General features: G+C 48.9%; 2 long non-coding RNA genes across 4 annotated transcripts in view; one reads left to right on the forward strand and one right to left on the reverse strand.

The window, feature by feature from the left end:
* The window catches only part of LOC120700664, a 44,109-nt gene that overhangs the window by 4,892 nt on the left and 23,234 nt on the right, over positions 1-15,983 (forward strand). The window lies entirely within an intron of this gene.
* Positions 4,252-4,747, reverse strand: LOC120700681. The gene is made up of 2 exons (XR_005685940.1): positions 4,674-4,747; positions 4,252-4,593 (listed from the first exon to the last, which is right to left on the reverse strand). It is a non-coding gene; the product is annotated as an uncharacterized LOC120700681 (long non-coding RNA).

Consider the following 15,983-nt stretch of genomic DNA (forward strand, 5'->3'; position numbering starts at 1 on the left):
CAGTCAGACCGGTTCGCCGGAGTTGACCAACGAATCTGACGAACGCTCGCCCGGGAGGGACCCCATTAGGGCAGGCACACGTAGGAGTGTTCTATGGTCGGCAGGCCACCTAGAACGCCTTCAAACGTCGCGGAGACGAAGGAAGAACAATGGATATGGGATAGGAGGAGCTAGGGTTTGGAGAATACAAAAAGTATTGCAAAATAAAGAAAAGTATGTATTAATATGTTTTTTGATCGATTGGATGTCTCAATTGGCCCTGGCCCTTTATATTTGTAGGGTGGGGAGGACTTGACCTACAAGAAATTCTAATACAGATCTAAATCTATGAAAAATCCTTAATTTCACTCGGACTCCTCGGTGGATCGGTCAGACCAGTTGGATCCACCAGTCAGACCGGTGGGTCATGCCAAACCGGCTATAAACACCTCGACCGGTCAGACTGCCTTCCTGCTCTCCAATTTCGAGTAGTTCATCCAAATCCTTTTCCAATTCCTGGGTAGATTTGGATTGGATTGGGTTTTCGATGTGGACGGGGAGTGGAACTTTGTCGAGTTGATCGACGAAGTCGTCGACACTGTTGCGTCGGGCCAGTGTTGGCGCCTCCAGTTCCTCGGGGTTGGCAAGGCGCCTAGTGAAGCCACCCGATACGTTGGCAGTGTAGACCCAGGAACCAATGACAATGGTTGTGCCGTCTGGCACGATGTTAGAGTCATCAAGTTCTCTTGGTGATCTTTGGCAGTAAAACACCGGCATACCGGCTGTCGGTGTTTTACTGCCAAGCCTACTACGGGTATCCCTAGAGTATTTGATTGTAGGCAGGGACTCGCCGAGATCAGAAACGTGATGGTGCAAGGAACACAAAGATCTATACAAGTTCGAGTTGCCGAGAGTATAATACCATACGTCCTGTGTGGTTGTCTATATTGCCTCTAGGATTGATGGTGAATCGTGTGTTTTGGAGGGGTCCTTGCCCGCCCTTATATAGTCCGGGGGGACAGGGTTACATGAAAAGTCCTAGTTGAGTATTATTGGAGTCCTTCCCATTTACTATCGGATAGTTTCCTTCAATTGACTAGTTCTACTTTTGTATAAGTAGTTACAATATGGTAAGGCATATCCCATGCGATACTCCTTATTCCAGAACATTCTACGCCTATAAGCTAACCCGTCGCCCCAGGTCTGACAGTCGCGGGCCTGGGACGAGACGACCGGCGGGTGCATAGGGCCTGCAGTGGCCCCAGATGATCCTGACCAGCTCGCCACCGGGGCGAGGCATGCACGCGGGAGTGGCCGGCCGTGGCGGAGTGGTTTGAGCCAGTGGCCGGCCGGCTGGCAATGAGCAGCTCCCACAATGGACACCCGTGAGGGCGGCACTGGTGTACACTGCCGGCCGACCAAAGATCGAGCGGCGGCGGACGTGTGGGGGCGTGAGGCGGGCGCACGGTAGCAGCACGGACATGGAAAGCAGCTGAAGCAGAAAGTGATCTGTCCGAGAGGAAAGGCTATAGGAGACACACAAGGTCAAGCAACATCTCGTTTCAACAAAATTATAGGAGATGGGTATTCCAAAGCCACGACACCTTTGATCTGAGTATATAGGAGACGGGGACAATAAACCGGGGTCTCATATTAAAAGAGGTACAGGAGACACGGATTATTATAGAAGACGTGGCTTCTATAGACGCACCTCCTTTAGTAGACATAAAGAAGACACGTGTTCCCAAAATGCATCTCCTTTATCACTGGAGATGCGGCTTATATACCTGCGTCCATTAGCGCTGGGAGCACAAATATAGGATACGTTTTGTGTCTGAACGCGTCTCCTAATATGCATAGGAGACGCTTTTTAATTCTGTGTCTTCGAATGTTGTGTCTCTTTTGTTTGTTTCTTACATAGTGAATAGTGATGTGAAGGCTGCTGCCTCCATGCATGATGAAAAACCCGGCCCGGAGGCACCAGTCGAACCAGCAGCATTTGCTTGCCGGTGATGCCCCAACGCCGGAGGCAGAGGCGCCAGCAGGAGGACAGCAGCCAAGGCTGTAGCGTTCACTCTGACTGCTAGCACCATGGTGGGGCGGAAGGCTGTGGACGTGGTGCATGTCATTTTCCAGCAACGTGTAGTGCTTGGAATCTGATCTGGTGGCGGGTTCAATAAGTTGGGCCACAATCCATGCCATGCACATGCCTTGTGTCAGTCATGTTCTCTGATAGTAGTTTTTTTTTGAATAACTCCAACAGTAGTTCAATGCATGTGCACATGCCATGCACTGATGCACATATGGTTTGTGGGAAAAGGCCGCATTCACGTGAACCACGAGCAGCTGGGGTTTCATAGATTTAACATGAGCTCGCCGGCGGCGGGCAGGCGGGCCTCCTCCTCCCCCCTCGCCCCTCCTCGTGGCCCAAGCTCCGGCGGAGGCCCAACCAATCCAGGCCCCGCAGCGGAGGCCCGACCAATCCGACTCCCCGCTGGGCCCCACTGGAAGGCGAGTGAAGGCAGTGCAGCAAAACCACGGCTCACGTCGCGCGTCTCTCGGGGGTGGGGCACGTAGCGTACTGTGGACATCGGGTGCCTCTCAGCGCCCCTTCTCTAGGGCCGATAGTATATACAGTATATCAGTGGTTAGGATGATCATGCTAACTAGGCCGACAAGTGATCTGGTCAAATCTTTGAAGCAAAAGACAGATAGATGATACTATAGCAGGCCAGAAGAGGGAATCACTACTGTTCTTGTACCCAAAAGGTGTTTTTGCTAGCAGACACTCAAGCCCATGAAATTTATTTTTGTCCATAAAGTTTTGTATTTTTTGACGAATGCCGTTGTGTTCTTAGCTTGTTGGAGGAACTTGGATGACCTCTAGTGCTTATGCAGACAACAATCTAGAATTGCTTTTGTTTTTCTGAATATTTAAACCCCACATGCCACCAGCAATTTGCGGTGGTGAATGTGATGGCAAACGTATATTACTGGTGGCATATTGCTGATCACTATGGAGAATATATATTTACATTGGCTGTTGGTCCCGTATGGTTAATTCACAGGATTCAGTAGAGTTAGCCACAATAATATCTTGAACACCCTGTTTCCTCTAGACACCTTATATGCATTCATATACCATGAAGATGGTTGTTTCATTCCTTCAATACGAATAGAGTAATTCTAAAAGCTACACTTATTATTTTATTTTTGTTCGGGGGGGGGGGGCCTTGAATCACGACTAATTTTTTGCAAAAAAACAACACTTCTATGGCCATTCTAAATCAGAAAACGACACTTCCAAGAACCAACATGCATAAGTAAAAGTTTTTTGCTTTGTGTCACAAACTACACTTTCTATGGCTAGACGGAATTGGAGTTTTGCGATGTGAGACAACAATAAATGCAGTTTTATGAGCGGTGATAGAATGTATTTTTAAGAATAAAAAAGTATTGTTTTGTGATTCTTATATCATTGTGAAACTATTTCTAAAAGCTTTTTACTTTTGCAATAACTTAACTAGCATAGTGCCCGTGCGCGTGGCTACAATAAACTATTATAATAATCTTTACCGAGGCGGTCTAAAAGCATTAACAACCGTTTTGGAGCCAAGGTCATGGTTAATCATGGCATTTACCGATGCAGTTGGACAACCGCCTCGATTAATATTTTAATTGAGGCGGGTGCTTTAGAGTAAATGCCTTGGTTAATACTTATTAACGGAGACGGATGCCCTGACATGCCCGCCTCGGTTAACCGATTTCCAAAATAAAAAAAACTTATTTCATTCTGGACACTCTGAATTTAGTGTCACTACTACAGAAACGGTTTGTAGGGGTGGGTAGAATAGCATTTTAAGGGCAGGCACGATACCCGCCCCTGTCTCTCGCTGCTACAAATCGAGATTTCTAGGGGTAGGTAAAGGGCCCGCCCCTGTAAATGAGTTTTCAGGGGGCGGGTCAAGGCATTAGCCGCCCTTGAAAAAGGATTTTCAGGGGCGGGCAATGCCCTGACCTGCCCATGAAAATGAGTTTTCCAGGGGCGACTTGTCCCTTTAGCCGCTCTTGAAAATCCTTTTCCAGGGGCAGCTTGTGGCACAACCCGCCCCTGGAAATTGGTTCCCGCCCACCCGTTTTTAAAATTTGTTTCCCGCCAATTTTTATAACTTTGTTTCCTACCAATTTTTACCAAATCTGTTTTCCACTTCTGGTTCGCGTGAATTTTCACATATCAAGCTAGTGCGCAATTGAGGATTTTCTGATCGATGATGCTTAAATATAACTAATTACAAATTCGAAACAAAATTATAAGGAAAGTATCAGTACAATGTATCATTATAGTACATACATTCATCATGAAATTGCACATAGAATTAATTGCATAGTTTTGTCCTATTTCTTCTAAATAATGCTACTATAGCCGGCTCGGAGTTGCTGATTGTCCCACTGATGGAGGCTTCTATATTTTGAGTCAGTTGATAGTTCATGGTCCGGGTGAACAAAATATCCATCTATATGGACCACTTCATGCAATATGAAACGACATAAATCATCAACTACATTGAGAAGTTGCCGCTCATGGAGTGGACCTTGGTGTTTTTCCCGTGAAGCCTGCAAATAAAACAACCATTAGATGCAAGCAGAATAATATGCAATTATGCTTCTATTCCAAGCAAAATGAAGACCCTTACACGTTGGGGATCTGTTGTGTATCTATCGAGCTCCCTCATGTGCTCGCACATGTAGTATCCACAGTACACAGAACCTGCAGGTTGCTTGTGGCATGGAAAGCATGTGCGTATCACCATTTCTTCTTGTCTATCTGGGGATGAATTCCTCCTTTGAAAATGCAGTGGTTGTAAGCCTTGTTATTTTATGGAAAAAATAAATAAGAAGTTATTTATATATGGAAGATTTAGTATGATGATCAATACAATATATGAAAAAAATAAATGTAGAGGATAACAATTTTGCTAATATTTTTAGGATGGATAGGAATTCTGCGTATATTTTTTTCTCAAAATCAGCAGAGTCAAATACAAGCATTTTTCCGAACTTCGGCTGTAACATAATTGCAATCCAGTAATTTCTGCAAAAATATCATATAGGCAATTAGTCGAAGCAAGTACATATTATATCAAATGATTGAAATTACACATACCGGAAGTGGAATGGTGCCCATATGACATCCCTGTCCTGCCACCGTTGCATCTGAAGCGATATGTATGCACCAACTTTCCTTACAATATCTTTGTGGAACTCTCTTCACTTTTCAGCTTTTGCTTTGTGCATTGAACACTTGTTCAGCTCATTGTGGTCGTCCTTCCACGACATTGGCCCGTAATGCCTTGCCTCACAAATAGTGAATTGGTAAAGGAACGCAACCTTACGATTTATAGCATCCGCTTGTCGTTGTTGCATCCTGGAGAATGAAATGTCCCAACTAATTAGATATGTATGCATATATAATTATAGGTCATTGCATATAAGGTATCAGTTTGGATGCAACACTTACATGCACCAGATTCTGACCATTTCTATATTGAGTTATTTGAGGCGGAACAAGTCATGGATATCTTCAAAATCGAACATGATATCATTGATACCCTCAGTTTTGTCTCCAAAAATATCGAGATCATACCGAGCCCAAATGGTTTTGAGCCCAAGTCTACATGCTCTCGTGTACCAACTATGCATCCTCTTCATAAAAGGAGGAACCCCTTCCATCGAAGAGTCGGGTAGAAATGGCTTACCATATTCAAATTTTAGCGGACATTCTGGTAAATCTGCTATGTCACCGACCCCAACATAATGATGGAAGTCGTAGTCAGTCCGGGGCAAGGAAAAGCCCGGTCGTCTGGTGACACTAGAATCCGAAATATCCTTTGATTTATCCTTGGACTTATCCTTTGAGCTCTGCTTGGTGTTTGCTACGTGCCATCTATTTACAATCTCTGAGTCATCCTTCTCATAAGACCGTATCACTCGTGGCCAAGTTGTGGTGGTGGAGTCGAGCCCTTGTGCGCTCATGGTGATTCTTGCCTAGGTGCTGTAACACCCGGTTTATAAAAGGACATAAACCGAGCAATCATATACGTGCTAGGATCAAGTCACACGTATATACCACAGAATGAATAGTATATCACAGCACATATCACGTAAAAAGATATAATAAAGCAAGTACGAATGTTATTTATTACAATAATGACAAAAATGTCTGATACAGCGGAAGCGAAGTACAAATACAATAAAAACTCTCCGAAGCTGAGCAGGGCGCCACAGGGACGTCGACTGGGAGACGAATGCCTAGAAGTCCTCGTAGTCCTGGTAGCGCTGAGCGAACTCCCTCGTGTCGGCAGGAACTGAGCAGTAGTAAAGTATCCAAGAGGAAAAAGTAGAGAAGAGGCAAGAGTGAGTACACAACTTGTACTCAACAAGTATAACACAAACTATGAGGCTCTAAGGTTGGCTGACTCAACTGCATTAGCTTTTAAGTCTTGGCAAAATTTTATTAAAGCTATTTACTACGAGTTGATGAATTACCATAAACCCAGTTACATAATAATTAATCAAAATTAATCATGTTACTACAGAGAACCAAACCGAAACCACCAAGGTAACCTCGAGAGGCACCTCCCTCGTCGGAAGGAGATAACCCCACTAATCAAAAGGAGGATCTGGGTCGCTCATGACCATGAGCACGGCTAGTATACTAGTTTTACACTCTGCAGAGGTTGCACATCTTTACCCACAAGTCGTGAGCTATGCTAGTTGTTCATCACACTTCCTTAGGTGAGATGACTAGCAAACTCACTACGAGGCCTTTACAAAGAATCTCGTTGGTAGGGAGTAACCGCGAGGGTGGCTCGGCGACTATGGAGCAGGTCTAGTGGGCGTCAAGACACGAAGCACAGACGAGGCCACTCAGCACGAGGGCCATAGAAGCTTACCGCCCCTGCCCCGCAGGTAAGTTACTCCAAACCAAAAAGATCTAATTATTACGCCAAGTCTATCCCATTCTAGCCTTGTGATAGCGCTGTTGTCCCAGGTTGTCGCTCTATGAACCGGTCCTTATGGAGAGTGGCCAACCAAGCACTAAGCACCGTGCTGGCCCCCTAAACCATGTTTCTAACAAAACATATTTTAACGAGACGTGAGCCACCCAAGCACGAAGCACAGAGGGCCACTCCCAGAATTAAGTTGCATAAACCATTAATCAAATTAATTAAAAAGGACCATTATGTGTTATAGCGCGGCACCTAGCACAACTAACCAAAATGCAACCCAAAGGATATATATAAAGGATATAAAGTGGCTAGGAAATCCTTATAGGCATACAATATTAAAATGCAGTATGAAAGTGTATTTAAAGTGATAGGTTGTTCATGTTATACTTGCCTTCCTCGTACTGCTCCTGCTGCTCAAACTGCTTAGAAGACGGCTGCTCCGGGTACTGGTACTGGGGCTCCTCGGATGGATCAACGTCTACTCACGAACACATGGCCAAAAACAATACACAACAATAAGCATACAAGCAAACACTAACAAAAACTAAGAAACAGTGCATCAATACATAAAAACAGCACACTAAACTAATCTAAAGCTATTCTACGCGTTACAACAATCGCGTGGACATAAAGAACGCTTAAAACGGAGTTAGAACGCAAAATCTAGGCAAAAAACAAGTTCTAGGGGCTTATCTGCGATAAAAACTAAGTTCCACGGGGTTTTCTGCAAAAACCGAGGGCCTAAACATAATTAAACCTTAACTCTGGGGTCTAACTCGTAAAAACAGCAGCCAAGGATAGCGGGTTCTATTCTGGGAAAGCTCAGGGGGGTCTGCGTAAAAGTATGGGCAGATCTGCAAATATTTTTACACTGCCATGGAGTGCGGGTTGATTACAAGGAAACGCAGGGTCTCTTTTGCAAAAACAACAGGGCGAAGGGGTATCTTCTAATCTGGACCGATGGTTTTGGATCGGATGGTTCAGATCTAACGAGATCCCGATCTAATCTAGAACGTGGGTTCCAGATCGGACGGTCGGGGTAACTCGCGGGCGGCGGCGGCGGCGGGACACACGGAGCGCGGCGGTGCGCGAGGGAGCTCGCCGGAGTTCGCCAAATCCGGCACTCAGGGGTTCAGTTTGAGCCGGAGATAGGCTGTGGAGCGCACCTGCGGTATGGGTAAGCCACTGGAGGCAACATCTGGGCACGGGGATGGCTGGAGCGTGAAGCTCGACGGTGGAAGCGGCTCGGCGTGGCGAGGTCTCGCCGGAGCAAGCCGTCCCGGGCTTTCCAGGGGACTACGGCATACCAAACCGAGTGCAAATGTGCGGGTGAAGGTGCTGAAACTCACCAGGAGTTCGTGGTGGCCGAAACTGTTGTGCAAGGTGGACGCCGGCGTGGTCGTGCGGCGGCGGTGGGGCGGAACTAGCGGTCCGGGCGATGCTGGGCTCTTCTGGGCTCCTGGGCCGCACGGATCGACGAGTGGTGGTGCTGCGAAGCCGAGCAAGCGGTTAGGAAGGGCCGTGGACCACAGGTGGCGAGAAATTTCAACGGCGGCCCAAAACTCACCGGAGTTGAAGTCCAATTCGATCCCGGCGATGGCGGGGTCCGGAATCGGGGCAACAAGTTCGAAGAGTATCCTGGGCTAGGGGCGAAGCTCTTGCGCGGCTCCGATGGAGCTTGGGCTCGGTAGAGTGTCGTGTCCGCGGCGGCGCAGGGTTCTAGCGCAGCGGAGCGGGGTGGTGGCATTGTGCTAGGGTTAGGGCGGCTAGGGCGTGGAGGATGGGGTACGGGAGAGGCTGGGGATCCCGTTTATAGGGCGGCTAAGGCCTAGGCGTGCGTGCCTGGGAAGGAAAGCCCGTCGGAAATCTCGGCGTGCCAGGCGCGGCCATTGCGCGAGGATGGGGACGAGGGCGAGCAGCGCGGGCGCTGATGCCTTTGGCCCAGGTGGCAGGGAGCGCGCGCGGGCTGAGGAGAGCGGAGGGGTGAGCAGAGCCGATGTGGGCCTGGGCCAGCGGAGGCGAGGGTCGCGCTCGGGAGTCGGATGACGTGCGGGGCGCGGGGAACTGGGCCAGCGCGGGACTGGACTGCGGGCCGAGCTGGGGTGTGGGAGCTGGGCTGAGGGTGAGAGTGGGTTGGGCTGCTCGCGAGCGGGCCCGGGGAGGGAAGGGAGCTGGGCCAGGAGGGGAGAGGGTGGGGCGACCAATAGGCTTTGGGTTGTGTTTGGATTTCCTCCTTCCTATTTCTATTCTATTTTCTATTTCTAAAACTAACAAACATGTTTGGATTCAAATTCAAATTTGAATCCAAACCACACTCACTCAACTAAAAACTATGCATCAGCATGAATGCAACAACAAAATTAAACCTATGATAAAATTTTAATTACTTAAGGAACAAAATTTTAGATTAAATGCAAGTCTAACACAATAAACCTTAGAAAATTAAATAAAGCCAATTAAATTTATTAGAAATTGCTGAAATTAAAATTAGGGTGTTACAGACCCTACCCCCTTAAAGAAATCTCGTCCCCGAGATTTAGCTGGGCTGGCTAGCAAAGAGATCTGGATATGTCTTCTTTAGCTCATCTTCTCGCTCCCAAGTAGCCTCAGCTTCACTGTGGTGACTCCACTGAACTCTGCACATCTTGATGCGCTTGTTCCGGGTAACCCTTTCTGATGTCTCCAGAATCTTCACCGGATGCTCAGTATAAGTCAGATCTTCCTGCACATCTACTCCATCCAGTGGTGCCTGGTCCTCGGGTACTCGCAGACACCTCTTCAGCTGAGATATATGGAAGACATCGTGAACTCCTGAGAGGCTGGTGGGCAACTCCAGGCGATAAGCAACTTCGCCTTTCCTCTCTAGCACCTTGAATGGACCAACATACCGAGGTGCTAACTTCCCCTTGACATTAAACCTGCGGATTCCTCTCATCGGAGACACCTTCAGGTATACATGATCACCAACACTGAAAGTCAAGTCTCTCCGTTTGCCATCTGCATAGCTCTTTTGCCTGCCCTGTGCAATCCCCAGATTTTCTCGCACAGCCTGAACCATCTGCTCTGCATCATCTATGATCTCAGGGCCAAAGAGCTGCTTCTCACCAATCTGATCCCAATAGAGAGGAGTCCTGCACTTTCTGCCATACAATGCCTCGAAGGGGGACTTCTTCAGACTGGCCTGATAGTTGTTGTTATATGAGAACTCAGCATAAGACAGGCACTTATCCCAACTAGTACCGTACTGAATGGCACAAGCTCTCAGCATATCCTCCAACACTTGGTTGGTTCTCTCTGTCTGCCCATCTGTCTGAGGGTGATAAGCCGTACTGAAATGCAGCTTCGTATCCAACGAATCATGGAGCTGCTCCCAGAACCGAGAAGTGAACTGAGACCCTCTGTCGGATATGATCTTCTTGGGCACACCATGCAAGCAGACAATCCGAGAGATGTACAACTCTGCAAGTCTAGCACCGGAGTAAGTAGTGTTCACTGCTATGAAGTGAGCAACTTTCGTCAGACGATCCACTACTACCCATATAGAGTTGTACCCCTTCTGAGTACGAGGCAATCCAACAATGAAGTCCATAATAATTTCCTCCCATTTCCACTCTGGAATCTTCAAAGGCTGTAACAGACCTGCTGGCCTCTGATGCTCAGCCTTGACACGCTGACAGGTGTCACAAATAGCCACGTACTCTGCCACCGAACGCTTCATCCCATACCACCAGAAATGTTCCTTGAGATCATAATCCATCTTCGTGCTGCCCGGATGAATAGAATAAGTTGTATCATGGGCCTCACTCAGAATCAACTTCCGGAGATCCTTCACATCTGGCACACAGATCCGGTTCTTGTACCACAAGGTACCCTGATCATCCTCTCTAAAGTGTGGAGCCTTGCCCTTCTTGAGCAACTCCCGGATCTCCTGTAACTTCTCATCTTCTTTCTGATGCTGCCTGATCTCTGCCTCTAGAGTGGGTACTGCCTCGAATGCTGCACTCGAAGTATGATGCAAGAAGCCCAGACTCAACCGCTCGAACTCCTCGCATAACTCTGGAGGCATCTGGAAAGCCACAGTGTGACACCCCGGCCTACAACTAGTACAAGAGAAGTTGAGAATCTCTCAGACGAAACCGAAGAGTTATGCTCTAGTTCCTAGTTCCCGGATTTATGTGACATTTATCTGGAGTTATCAGTAGTAATGCCTGAGCAGTGTTATCTAAATAGGATAGAACCTTAAATAATGGAGTTTTTCTCTCTTCCTTGACCTTACCCATCTGTGTTTCCTTTTGCCCCAGCTCAGATGTCGGCAGAACAAAAAGACCTTGGAGACAGTGCAATGGGTGATGGTGAGAAGACTTGCCAGTGTTGCCAATTCTATGGCGTCCCTTGTCGTCAAGTTCGTGCAACTGAAGATGAAGCCACAACTAGGAGGAACCAGAGGTTGTTCTCCGGTACAAAGAGAAAGAGGTCTCATCAAGAGCAGCTGGTAGAGAATTCCCTTTTCCTCGATAATCCATCGGTCGATGAGCTACAGACCATCCAGAAGAGAAAGGATCATGAATGCTCTAGAGATACACAGGTCAGGAACCAAGCACTCTATGATTATGTTGATGGGTTGACTATCACTATGAATGTGATCCAGCCACGCGGTCGCAAGGAGTCCAAGGAGCAAGCAGCAGAAATAATGCAAGATGTGAAGATAAGTTCACAGGGAGGTCAACGAAGTAGCGCCATTCACCGCCACCGCATGTGCTACAAATGCGGGCAAAAAGGCCATTATGCTAAAAGTTGTCCAGCACCTCAGGCTCCACGGCAGGCAGGACAGCAGGGGCGCCCAGCTCAAACCAGGGCGCCACGACAGGGGAAGGTGAACCACGTGACGGCCGAGTCAGCGGCCGAGGCTCCCAACGTGGTTATTGGTACATTCATGGTCAACTCTTATCCAGCTACAGTGCTTTTCGATACTGGTGCTACTCATTCATTCATCACCAAGTCATATGTTGAGCAGCATAGTTTCTTTACCACCCCATTAAAGAAGTATATGCTAGTCTCTTCACCAGGAGGGGAGTTGAGATCCCATATTGTTTGCCCTCGAGTCAGTATAGCCATAAGGAGGGCAACGTTCAGTGTTGCTCTGAGGGTGCTAGACACCAAGGGTATCGATGTGATTCTGGGAATGGATACTCTTGCCAAGTGGGGAGTCATAATTGATGGTGCTCATCAGGCAGTTCACTTGACAGCATCTGATGGCCAAGAGGTGATAGTCAGTGCTACAGAACCTTCTGGTTTTCTTCATCAGATGGAGGCTATACCACGGATGGTATTCGCGTGGTGTCTGAATTCCCGGATGTCTTTTCGGAGGACTTGCCAGAAAAAGGAAGAGTTGATGAAGACCTATCCTGATCTCTTTGCTAGCCAGCCCAGAATCTCGGGACGAGATTCCTGTAAGGGGGTAGGATTTGTAACACCCTAATTCAAATTTCAGTATTTAATAATAAATTTAATTGGTTTATTTAATTTTCTAAGGATTTAATTTGCTTAGCTTGCATCTAATCTAATTTTGTTGTATAAGTGATTAAAATTTATTTTAGGGCTAACTGTTTGTGCATTCATGCCGTTGCATAGTTTTACTTGTTTGAGTGCATAGGAGTTTGAATTCAAATTTGGTTTGAATTCAAATAGATAGTTTGAGTGAGTAAAAAAAAAGGAAAAGAAAAGGAAAAGAAACCCAAACCCAAACCCACTTCCTCACCCCGCCTTGGCCCAGTCCGTTCCCTCCTTCTCTCTCACCCCGCGGCCCGCTCCCCAGCTCAGCCCAGCCTCCCATCCCGTGCTCGGCGCAAGCGCGTTAAGCGCTCAGTCCCGGCCCACCTGCCAGCGCCCCGCCCTCGCTGACAGGGATGGCCTGCTTGCCAGGTCCGTTCCCCATCGCCCGCGCAGCGGCCCACAAGCCAGCGGCAGCAGCGGCTCACTGCACGCGCTCTCCTCTGCCGTTCACCCCGGTCCCACCTGCCAGCGTCGCGCTCGCCCCGTCTCGCTGCGCCGGGACCCCACCTGTCGGCCCCTTCTCCCTCCTCCCGCACCCTCCGCGTGCGCGTAACGCCCCGCCGTGATCTCCGGCCGAGATCCCCGGCGAGCCCCCGCGCCAGAACCCCGCCCGAGATCCCTGGCTTCCCCTTCTTTAAACCATCCCCAACCTCCTGCGCCCCATTCCAATCTCCACCCCCACCCCAGAACCCTAGGGCGCCGTCTCCCTCTCGCTCTGCTTTTCGCCGCCGAACAGAGCTTCCTGCGCCGCCGAGGAACCTCCGCCTCGCCATCCCCCTGCCCCTGAACTCCTCCGAAGGAGCTTTGCCGCGCACCCAGGCACCTTCTCGGGCCACTGCCGTCGACCCAGGCCTCTTCACGCCCCGGAATTGCCGCGAACTCGCCGCCGCAGGTGAACTCGGCTCCGATCGATTTCTCACCGTCGGCGACCCCCGAGTCTCCCTAATCCCCGTGTGTACCACCGCAGGAGCACAACGAACCGACCCGCGGAGTCCAGGCGCTCGGAGGCCAGCCACAGAACCCCGCCCGCGAGCACTGCCCCCGCTCCGCCGCCGGTCGGCGTCGCCATCGATTTCGCCCTGCCGTCCAGCCGCGCTGCACCTCGGTGAGCCACGCCTCAGTTCCGCTCTCCCTTTAGCGCTACATCTTGGAGCTGTAGTCCACCCCGTGGCCCCTGCACGCCGCACGCCGGCCATGCGCCGCCGCGCAGACCGCCCCTCGCCGTGGCGAGCTCGGTCCGAGCTCTAACTCTCTCCCCTGCGTGGCCAGGTGGATCACTCTTGACGCGTGGATCACCTCAGACTCAAGCGTGAGTCGATTTGACCCCCAGAGGGCCCAAAACGGCGAACTCCGGTGAGTTCTCCCCACGCGCCGCCGCGGGAACTCCAACTCCGGCGACTAGCGCCGCCGACCCGCGCTCTGCTGAATCCCAGCCACCCGATCTTCCTTGGACGCTTAGGATTAGATCAGCTTACCTCTTAGATCTGAACCGCTAGAACAGGATCCAACGGCCGAGATCTGGAGATACCGCTTCACCTGGCCATTTTGCTAAAGAGTCCCTGGACTCTCTGCTAATCAACCCGCAGTCCATGTGCTTTCAAAAATAATTACAATTGGGCCCAGTTTTTAGCAGATAACCCCCTGGCTTTTCTCAGAATAGAACCCGCAGTCCAGGTCTGTTGTTTAAATACTGAAATTTGAATTAGGGTGTTACACACAGCCATGTTGACATAGCTTCTTCTGCTCAAAGCATCTGCTACAACATTGGCCTTGCCGGATGATAGTGAATCTCCAGGTCATAGTCTTTGACCAACTCCAACCATCTTCTCTGCCGCATGTTCAGCTCATTCTGCGTGAAAATGTACTTGAGGCTCTTGTGATCAGTGTAGATATCACAATGTTGCCCATACAAGTAGTGCCTCCAAATCTTCAGAGCATGCACAACTGCGGCTAACTCAAGATCATGAGTGGGATAATTCAGCTCATGCCGATGTAACTGCCGTGAAGCATAAGCAATCACTCTGCCCTCCTGCATCAGAACACAACCAAGACTATCCTTCGAAGCATCACAGTACACCGTGAACCTCTTCGTCTGGTCTGGCAGAGTCAGGACTGGCGCCGTAGTCAACCTTTTCTTCAGCTCATCAAAGGCCCTCTGACGCTCATCAGTCCAAACGAAAGCCACATTTTTCTCCAGCAAAGAAGTCAAAGGCTTCGCGATCTTGGAGAAATTCTCAATGAACCTCCGATAATATCCAGCTAAGCTCAAGAATGACCTGACTTCCTTTACTGTCTGCGGTGTCTCCCACTCGAGCACATCCTTCACCTTGCTCGGATCAACAGCAATGCCTCCCTGAGAGATAACATGACCGAGGAATGGAACCTCGTCAATCCAGAACTCACACTTGCTGAACTTAGCATACAACTGATGCTCTCTCAATCTCTGCAACACGAGTCTCAGATGCTCCTCATGCTCTTCCTCTGTCTTGGAGAAGATCAGAATATCATCAATGAAAATCACCACGAAGACATCCAGATAATCCATGAAAACCATGTTCATCAAGTGCATGAAGAAGGCCGGGGCATTAGTCAAACCGAAGGACATGACCGTGTACTCATACAGGCCATACTTGCAAGTGAATGCCGTCTTCGGAATATCCCCAGGACGAAGATCAATCTTCGAGAATATACGAGCACCTCGAAGCAGATCGAAGAGATCCTCAATACGGGGCAGTGGATGCTTGTTCTTGATGGTAACTGCATTTAGCTCCCGATAATCGACACACATTCTCTTCGAGCCATCCTTCTTATCTACTAGCAACAATGGAAAAGCCCAAGGAAAGAAGCTGCGATGGATATAGCCCTTGGCTAGCAACTCATCAATAGTCTTCTTGACTTCTTCATGCTCTATAGGTGCCATGCGGTAGGGCCGCTTTGCAATAGGGGCTGTGCCAGGCAAGAGATCAATAGAAAACTCGATGTCGCGTTCAGGCGGCATACATGGCAAATCATCCGGAAAGACATCCGGGAATTCAGACACCACGCGAATAACATCCGTGGGTCTAGCCTCCATCTGATGAAGAAATCCAGAAGGCTCTGAAGCACTAACTGTCACCTCTTGGCCATCAGATGCTGACAAGTGAACTGTCCGCTGAGCACAATCAATACGGACTCCCCATCTGGTAAGGGTCTCCATGCCCAAAATCACATCTATCCCCGAGGAATCAATGACGATCAAACCAGTGCGGAATTCTACCCCCTTTATGACCATACTAACTCTGGAGCATATAGAACATGTATGTATCTGGCCCCCAGGTGAGGTAACTACCATAGCTGTCCTCATACAAGAAACTGGTATACCATGCTTCTCGGCAAATGACTTGGAAATGAAAGAATGAGTAGCACCGGTATCAAAAAGCACTGTAGCGGGGTGAGAGTTGA

Source organism: Panicum virgatum, chromosome 1K (genome assembly GCF_016808335.1).
Source record: "Panicum virgatum strain AP13 chromosome 1K, P.virgatum_v5, whole genome shotgun sequence".
NCBI classification, from domain to species: domain Eukaryota; kingdom Viridiplantae; phylum Streptophyta; class Magnoliopsida; order Poales; family Poaceae; genus Panicum; species Panicum virgatum.